This window comes from Micromys minutus, assembly GCF_963924665.1.
Source record: "Micromys minutus genome assembly, chromosome: 24".
Taxonomy (NCBI): Eukaryota; Metazoa; Chordata; class Mammalia; order Rodentia; family Muridae; genus Micromys; species Micromys minutus.
In genome coordinates this window covers 13,773,209-13,782,864 of record NC_137959.1, presented here as the reverse complement: position 1 = coordinate 13,782,864, position 9,656 = coordinate 13,773,209, and the positions used below count along the sequence as shown (strand labels likewise).

Here is a 9,656-nt window from a genome sequence, read left to right as displayed (position 1 = left end):
CTACATAGTGAGTTCTAGACCAGCTGTCTTGAAATGTCATTACTGTTGTCACCATCATCATCATCATCCACCACCACCCCAACATTTTAACCCAGACTCATATGTGGATGCTTTTAGGAGTCAATATTGGCAATCAGGCACATCCCATGAACACCTAGAAGTGACATCACGACAACCAGACATCTTTACAGCCAGCTTTCAAGGAACCCAGCAATGAAACACTCCATCTCTAGAGGCCCAAGAGACAGTGGTATCACTCCTGTCACATGTCCCTTTGTCCCTTTGCACATGACCCACGGCCCCAATAAAAGTCACATTCTCCCCACCCCCTGTCTCCCTTCTCCTTTCCTCCCTCTCCCAGAGGCTGTCTCTATGTCCCGCCCAGTAAACCTCTCACAAGAGAACTGCTGGGTGGTACTTCTGTCAGGACCTGCTGCCTAGTCCCATCCACCAGTCAGGGTCTTTGGGAAGTGATGAGCATTAGATGAGGTCATAGGATGGGTTCCTGTGAATGGCATGAGCTGCTTTATAAGAAGACAGTCCAGCTGTGTCTGCCAAGTGATAAGGCCATGTGCTGATGAAAGACTCTGACTTCACCAGAGGCCAAACGGACATCAGAGCCCTGCCTTTTAGATTTACCACCAGTCTACAGACCATAAGCTTTTATAATAGAAAAAAAAAGACTAAAACAATAACACAAATGAGTAGCTACTTGCACTATGTCTACTTTGTAGACAGGGAAACCAAGCAACAGAAACCAGACAACAATTTATCTTACCCTTGGTCATGGAGAAGGTCAGAAGTCACTGATGAGACTGGCACGCTCCGGCCTGCGTTTCCTATTAGCAGGTCGTGCTTGTAACCGCCTCTGTATGTACATCAGAGATTGAAACCCCCGCAGTGGTACAGTTGCTGATCGATATACTGCCTTCTAGATAGCAGGTTGTGCAGAAACCTGAAAGATGTCAGGCATGACCAAAAGGCAAACAGAAAGGGATCCAGGGCATATGCTACTGAAGAGCACTCAAGGAATTCTCAACCACCCATGCCACTATCCCTCAAGGGACACGAGAAATTAGGAAACAACAACACATTGAGTGGATATAGCAGAGGCAGTGGGAGGTCCCTGGTCTCTCTATCTTTTCTCACCTCAATCTCACCTCAAAATCCGATACCTCCGAGGAGTTGCCATGATCCCCCCTTTAGGGCTGCTGTTCTCCACGACGATGACCACCTGCCAACTGAGCCGTGGAGTCAAGTGGGGAAACTGAGGTCTGGAGAGAGAATTGCGTTTCCCAAAGACACACAGAAAACCAAGATGCAATACTGCCATTCAGATGCCTCCACTCAGCAAGAAGTGGGCACCCAGTACTTAACTTTTTCTAGAAGCCAATTAAGACCTGGTACCTTCCTTCATAGAGTGTTAGTCTGGTCATTGAGAAAGACACTCCACAAATGTTTGTGGAGAGTAGGTCATTTAACACTGTAATAAACCCCATTGAACTGTTTTGAGACTCTGGACAGTAGAGTTCCAAATAACTCCATATGCTTCTACTTCTGAAAGCCCCAAAGTCGAGGCAAGTGTCCTGTAGTGGAGGGGGATTCTGTGAAGCCTCTGAGGCAAGGTTTTAGTAGTCTATGATGTCGCATTCTAGAGTTTCTCACTGGAGCTGTTGAATCCAGGCTCCCTGAATTACATCTGCTTCCCCATCCCAGTGCTAGAACCCAGGGCCTTCTGCATGCCCAGTAAACACTCTATCTGAGCCACACCCATCCATTCCGTTTAGAACCTTTTAAGGCAAAGCAGAAGGTACGGGCCCTTATAACAAAGATCCTTCCTCCACAGACCTTTGTCCTAAAGGGAAAGGGCAGAAACATTTCCACTGCATATGAGATTCTCAAGTCTGGTGTAGGAGAGGGTTTTCAAGGTGGTGGGTGGACAGGAGTTGGCAAGAATACAGGTGTCAAGTTATGGATGGAGGTGGGAGAGGGCTGGTAGGGACAGCATGGGGTGTGTGTGGGGGGTGCTACCAATAACTTCTCTCATTGCAAGATCATAATAAATTACAAGAGATAACTTAAGCAAAAATATGGTTTATTTAAACTTACAATTCAAGGGGACACTCCCCACACTGTGGTGAGAAAGACACAGAGGAAAAGATCTGATGCAACTGGTCAGATGCACAAATGTCAGAAAGCAGAGACCATACAGCAAGTTGGATAGAGCTGAGAAACCTCAAGACGTATCCTGAGAAACCCATTTTCTTTAGTGAGGCCTCAAGGCCCATCCCCACTTGAGGGCAGGCTTTCCAACAAGGAGCTTATGGGTTGGGGCAGGAGGTGACATTTCATATTTAAACTACAAGGAAGATTTTTTTTTCAAAGCCTTAGGACATAAAACGTTGCACGCTTTCTCTTGAAGAGTCGATGGGTCTCTTACAATAAACCATAAAATTAACTGGCCAGGCAAAAATATTTTCAGGAATACTCAAGTCAAGGAAGGAAGGAAAGAAGGAAGGAAGGAAGGAAGGGAGGGAGGGAGGGAGGAAGGGAGGAAGGAAGGGAGGAAGGAAGGAAGGAAGGAAGAAGAAAGAAAGAAAAGCAAATGGGCAACAACAACTACACCAGAATAAGTTATATGAGCTATGTCCAATGGATAGTCTTAGATGTGAAAAAACATTGTGATCAAAAACAACTTGGGAAGGAAAGGATTTCTTCCATATTATAGCATATAAGTGTGCCGCATATGGGAGCCAGGTCAGAAACTTGGGGCAGGAACCTGGAAATAAGAATTGGAGCAGAAGATGTGGAGGAATATTGATTACTGCCTTGCTCTCCATAGCTTGCTGAGACTCCTTTCTTAAACAACCTAGGACCACCTGCCCAGAGGTGGAACCACCCACAATAATCAGAGACCTCCCACCTCATTTACTAGTTAAAAAGGTATGTGGCAGTTTTGCTCACAGGCGGGATCTGCTGGAGGGACTGTCTCATTCGAGGTTTCTTTTTATTCCCAAATGACTCTCGTGTGTGTCAAGTTGAGCAGCGATGGTACAATTCGATACTCTGTAGCAGCCGGTGGGTATCAGGAGGATGTGAGGTCTAGTTTTGTGGCAACCCACTCTACCACTGAGAGCGACTGGGTTGGATGGCTAGAGCCCTCTGCTTGGAAGCAGGAGTAGGATTCCAACCAGGGTGGCTGCTGTCTCTGCTTGGTTGCCATCCAGCAGAAAGAAGAAAGGATGAATGGTAACTGTAACCTCACCACTGACAGGTAGTTGCAGACTTTTAATCTTATAAAGTAGATTTTATTTTTAATAGAAGCCATTTTCGTAGTTTTAGTAGTGTTTGTTTTTATTCCGCCCTCCCTAGCTCTTTCCTGGAGCCACACTCTTTTTTCCTTGCCATGTCTTCCCTTTCCTATCTAGACAAACATTATACCGTTAATTTAGAAATCACCCTCATCTGCTTCTGTTCCCTGTTATCTCAGTGAAGTCACCGTTTACCTTAATCTTCCAGTCTAGAAATTATGTGACACAATCCGGGTCAATCCATTTAAACCTGAGTCAAAACAATTGATCAAGAGAAGCATGTGATATGAGTCAGGTAGGCAAGAATCTTTCCTGAGCCCTTTATGGGCTCCTAGGTCTCACCTTTCTTCATAATATCCTGGCATATAGACTAAATAAGACACACACACACACACACACACACACACACACACATCCCTGTCCTAATTTGATTTTCTGTTATTGTGATGAAACGCTGGCCAAAACCAACGCCAGAAGGAAAGTGCTTATTTCATTTTAAAACTCCTAGGTTATCATCTATCACTAAGGAAAGCTAGGATAGGAGCTCAGTGCAGAAATCTGGAGGCAGGAACTGAGGCAGAGAGACCTTGGAGAAATGGTGCTTACTGGCTTGCTTCCCTTGGCTTGCTCAGCCTGCTTTCTTATATACTCCAGACATACCTGCCTAGGTGTGATGCTACCCACAGTGGGCAGAGCCCTCCCAAATTAATTGTCAACTAAGTAAATGCTCACACAGACATATCATCATGCCAGTCTGATGGAGGCAATTCCCAAGTTGAGATTCCCTCTTCTTTTTTTTTTTTTTTTTTTTTGCTTTGTAACTGATTTACTTTACTTCAGAAACAATGGATGTCGTTACTTTTTTGTATTTGCTCATACACATTTTACAGGACAGAACAATTCATGGTAGCTGAAAGAAACTTTCTTTAATTAAGACAATACACATATCAAAGTAAAATGCCCATGGCCCCTGTGGTCCTCACTGTGCCAGAAACCAGAAGAGTTTCTAATGGTACCCCATGTGCAGTTAGTTAAATGTGCATTATTAAGAAGAAAACAAGAACATTTCTCTCAACACATGTCATCTTCAAAATGCATTAAACTGTTCTACTTTGTAACTGATTTACTTTAATTCAGAAACAATGGATGTCCTAACTTTCTTCTATTTGCTCTTACACTTCTCAAAAATACCAGAACAATTCACTGTAGCTGAATGAAACGTTCTTTAACTAAGACGCTACTCAAACCAAAGTACAACGTGCTTACCCATGTGTTCCTCACTGTGTCAATAAACAGATAATTGTTTCTAATGTTAATCCATGTACAGTTAGCATTAAAAGTTTATCCAGTGGTAAAGTTGCCTCTTTAAGAAAAAACAAGAACATTTTTCTCAATTGGCATTATCTTCAAAATGCATTAAACTACTTCTTTGTAACTGATTTACTTTAGTTCGGTAACAACAGATGTCATTACTTTCTTGTGTATGATCTAACCCTAACCCCCAACTCTAACCAACACTAACCCTAACCCTAACCCAACTAACCAAAACCCTAACTAACCCTAACCTGATTCACCCAAATCCTGACAAACCTAACTCCTAACCCCAACACTGATACACTAACCCTAACAACCCTAACAACCCTAACCCTAACCTAACCTTTAAACCTAACCCTAAGCCCTAACCCAAACCTAACCTAACCCTAATAACTCTAAACCCTAACAAACCCTAATAACCCTAGTTCCTTAACCCTTATCCTGACTAACCCTAACCCTGACTAACCCTAAACCTAACCCCTAACCCGAAACCCTAACCCCTAACCCGAAACCCTAACCCACTAATTTTTAAATGTGGGAAAATGAAGTGTAGTTAAAATCTCTATCCAGCTAAGTTGTGAATTATAAAACAATGATGGCTACCTACATAGTCAGCAGTCCTTTTATAGATAGGAATTTTAGCACAGTACACTAAAGCCTAAACACGTAACCTATGAGTCTGACTTTCCCAGCCTATAACTCACAGAGATAGTAAGATTTCTTCGTTGACAGTCAAAGTTACATCTTAACTCCCTTGTAACATGGTATATTAAGAACTGTTTGAACCCTTGTTATCTACTGAATCACCCTGTGATCTGAAAAAGAATTCCTCTGTTAGGCCACCCAATCATAAACATGGCTAATGTTAGGATACTTGACCCAATTATTGTAAAATTCTTTTCTGGGGCCTAATCCAAAATTCCAGTTTTCCCGAAAAAAAGTTCACTGAATGAACTCAGGACGACACATGCAGAAGCATGGAGGTATCTTCCCTTCCAACCCCTGCTGCCACTGACAGGCTGAGTTAGACTTCCATATATTCCAGCTTTTATCTTTCTATAGATTGAATCTAGTGTACAGTGGAAAAGCATTCACCTGTCAATAAAAAGCCTATGGCCAATGAGTGAGGCAAGAAATGGATGGTGGGACACCTGAAAGAGGGTGAGAGGAATTCTGGGAAAAATAGTCAGACTTAGAAATTCACCTGGGCACAGAAGACAGTTGCATTAAACTGAGGACCAGGTAACCAGCCATGAAGTGGGACTTAAACTAGAATAAACAGGATAATGAAGTTATGAGCTAGTCCAGGAACAGGCCTGAGTCTATAGCCTAAACACTTATTTATAAATATAATTAAGTCTATAATTAGAGTTGTTATTTTGGGAAACAAAGAGGCTAGGTGGAAAACCCCAAGGTTATCTCTCTCAAGTGGTAACACTGCATGTCTGTGCCTCCTTGGGTAGTAGTTTAAAATACTGATAGATATTGCCCTGAGAAACTATTGCACTAATTTCTACTCCCACCAGAAATGTGAGGATGTCCTAACCCTTCCCAATAGTAAACATCCTCATTCTCCCACACAACTCTGCCCTAGTACCAAGGACTGAGTCCAGAACTTGTCATATGCAAATGCTCTAATACTCAATACACCCTCATTCAAAGAAGACTGTGTAGCTCTTCTCTGTAACAGAGTAATTGAAAGGAGACAATCAACAAAGTTACAAAGGCTTAAAAGCAACCAAAGATCAAAGTCAGCTTTGGTTTATGAAATATTCCTCCATACGATTACTTAAGGATTTTGTAAACATCAGATATTCATGGGGAGAATCTGTTATTTTAGATATCTTTACTATCTACATTCCTTATCATGTGTGTGACTGTCCAGTTGCACAGAACAGAACAGCACTTCCCACATATAAATATGTCCACCTTACAGAGTGATTCCATTAGTGGTTTCAACAAATAGGTAACTTTTCTATTACTCATTTGGTAGAGAAATTCATGCTTGAGTTCTCTGAGCCTCTCCCATCAGAAGTCAGTTCATATATGAGCTCATTCCTCACATAGTCTTAATATGTAACTTTTCTAAATATATTGAGGTTGAAATAGATTTTTGGATGGGGTTCAAATGTTAGATACAGGTTCTACTGTAGACCTTTCTCCAAAGCTGGTAATAGACAATGGTTTTAATTACTTTTAAATTCCTATCAAAATCATCCAGAAAGTCCAAATTAAAGAATAGTTTTGTTTAGTTATTAATCATACAAGATAAATCATGTAATTTTAGAATTTTAAAGTGATTTTTACTATTTTTATAAGTATTTTCATAATTTGACTAGAAAGAAAAAAAGTTAAAAATTAGGGCTAGAGGTATAACCCAGTTGGTAGAGTACTTACTAGCATGCATGAGGCTCAGAGTTTAATCCCCAGCACTTCATAAAATTAAACGGTTCACATGCCTATAATCCTAACACAAGAATTATCATTGGCAGCAGTGGTGCACACCTTTAATCCCAGCACTCTGGAGGTAGAAGGTGGATCTGAGTTCAAGGTCAACCTGGTCTACGAAGCAAGGACAGCAAACAGTACACAGAGAAAACATGTTTTGGAAGACATTTAAAAAAAATACTGGCTACAAACCAAGTTCCAAGTTAGAATGGTAAGGAGCAGGGCCTGAACCCAAGCGAGATCCTTCTGTGTATCTCCAAAGAGCTGAGAGCCCCTATACATTAAGAACTTTATCTATTTCACCCTGGTCCTTCACCACAGAAGAGTCAGCCTCTTATATAGCAAATGGCTTCAGCACACAAAATTCATGCTTGCAGCTGGGCAGGTCCTGCCCTTAATCCCTCCAGCGATGTCCGCACTGAGCACTACAGCACTTATAGAAGGTAGTCATTGGCTCGTCTGCAGAACGGGTCTGAAGCTGCATGAAGTAGGCACGGGGATGTTCACATTTTGGACATGGCTCTGCTGTAGAGTCCACATTCTCCCAGGCAGCTGCTCCACCAAGCACATCATCCATTCTTTTAGCTTTGGATACTTTCGGTTTGTTACCTTGCGTGTGATATTATGGACGTAGGGGCAAGTGTTGCAGGCGAAGCGATGGCAACGCTGCCCCTCCTCCACAATCAGTCCGTTCCTGCAGCCCGGGCAGAACAGCAGCATAGCTCCAGTTTCCACTAGTCGGTTCTGTAAGGCGCTTCCGCGGTTCAGGCGCCAATCAAAAGCCGTCGAGATTCCCTCTTCTATCTAGAGGAAATATGTCTAGATTTCTGTCAAATGTTGATGGAAACTGACCATTGCTAAAGCCCTTCTTTGCTATTGAATGGGAAGAGTATATCTAAAAATAAAGCCTGGGATGAAGAAAACAGACTCTGATAAGTTGCCTGAGCTCCAGGATCCAGCTATGCTTGAGGCCTTTTCTCTCACTCTTGAACCGTGCAGGTATGAGTCAATAAAGTCCCTTTATAACATCCGCTAATAATGAGTCAGACTCTAAAATGTACTAGATTTTTCCACTTGTTGTAAGTCGAAATTGACCCTGCTCAAATCTTGTGCTTTGGCCTATTCTGAATGTTCTCTCATCTAGTAGAAAACACTGCCTTTCTGACCAGAATTTTCAAGTTGAAAATTATTTTCTATCAATGCTGTTAGCCAGTTACCGTCTCCTTCTTGACTACCACCCCTACCTACCAGAATCACATCATTACCATCACCATCGTCACCTCCATTAACCACCTCCAGAACTAGCACCACTGCCATCATCAGAAACTCAACTCTATCACCACCTCCTTTCTACATCACTGTCACGTCCACTAACACCATATCCAAGACTGTCACCATTGATGTCATTAAAAGCTCAACACCATCCTCAGCAGCAGCACCATCACCAACATTAACTGCTATACCACCATTACCACCCTTACCCCCACCAAGCATCATCACCACAGCTGTCAACTCTTACACCTCAATCACCACCTTCCCCACCACTACCTTCAATCCTATCATCATTACCAGCATCAAAAGCCCAGTTCTATCATCCACCACAGCCCCTACCAGGTCTAGTTCACGACCTAAAACTATAGCGCCTGTACATTCTTGTGCAATTTCGGGCCTTCAGGGGGTGTTTCAAGTGATCTGTGCACTCTCTGAGCTGAAGACCCTTGAAGGCAAGGGTCTGTGATGGAACATAACTCATCACAAAGAACCCAGGTTTGTGAGCAGGAGGTTGTGGCAAAGACCTTGGTTCTGTCTCATCTTCTCTCTCCACTCAACAACTCCAAGTGCCTTTGGTGCTTATCAATCGTGCTAAAGAGGGAATGACCCTTGTCCCAGCTGATGATGAGCACATTCCTTATGCCTCCATTTGGGTTTATATTGATGTCCAACACTTTTCGCTGATCTTAGTGTCAGCCTGGGCAGGGTTCAGTAGACTGGGATCTTCTTGGAAACATCAGTTCTAACGATGTCACTTATCCGTGTTGTACCAAACATATCAATCAGCATTTAGACAGCAGTTACCTAATGAAATGATCTTGTTTTAAATACAGATTGAAAATTCTAATCAGAAAAGTATCCAAAAATTCCAACCCCCTTTTTTTGAGATTGATATGATGTTAATGTGGAAAATTCCACACCTGACCTCATGGTCACAGAAAAGGTCCACTAAGAACCTTGTATGAAAGTATTTTCGGGCTGTGTATGCACGGTATGTGTATTAGTCAGGATTCTCTAGGTACTCTTTATGTAATAAGAGAATTTGTTGATGATTTACAGTCTATAGTCTAACTCCCTGAAAATGGTCAGCAGCAGTTGTGACTAGAAATTCAAGAATCTAGCAGATGCTCAATCCCACAAGGCAAGGAGGTAAAGAGAAGAGTGTCCTCCTTCTTCCAATGTCCTTATGTAGTTCTCCAGCAGAAGGTGTGTCTCAGATTAAAGGTGTGTACCACCATGCCTGGATCTGGGACTTGCTTTGTCCCAGATGATCTTGAACTGAGATCTCCTTGCCTTAGTCTCCTGGGATTC

The 9,656-nt window shown here is 42.5% G+C and overlaps 1 pseudogene across 1 annotated transcript; it reads right to left on the bottom strand.

The window, feature by feature from the left end:
• Positions 1–7,224: 7,224 nt before the first annotated feature.
• LOC308435963 (DNA-directed RNA polymerase III subunit RPC10-like) lies at positions 7,225–7,793 on the bottom strand (annotated as a pseudogene). The gene has a single exon. The product of its transcript is annotated as a DNA-directed RNA polymerase III subunit RPC10-like (transcript).
• Positions 7,794–9,656: the final 1,863 nt, after the last annotated feature.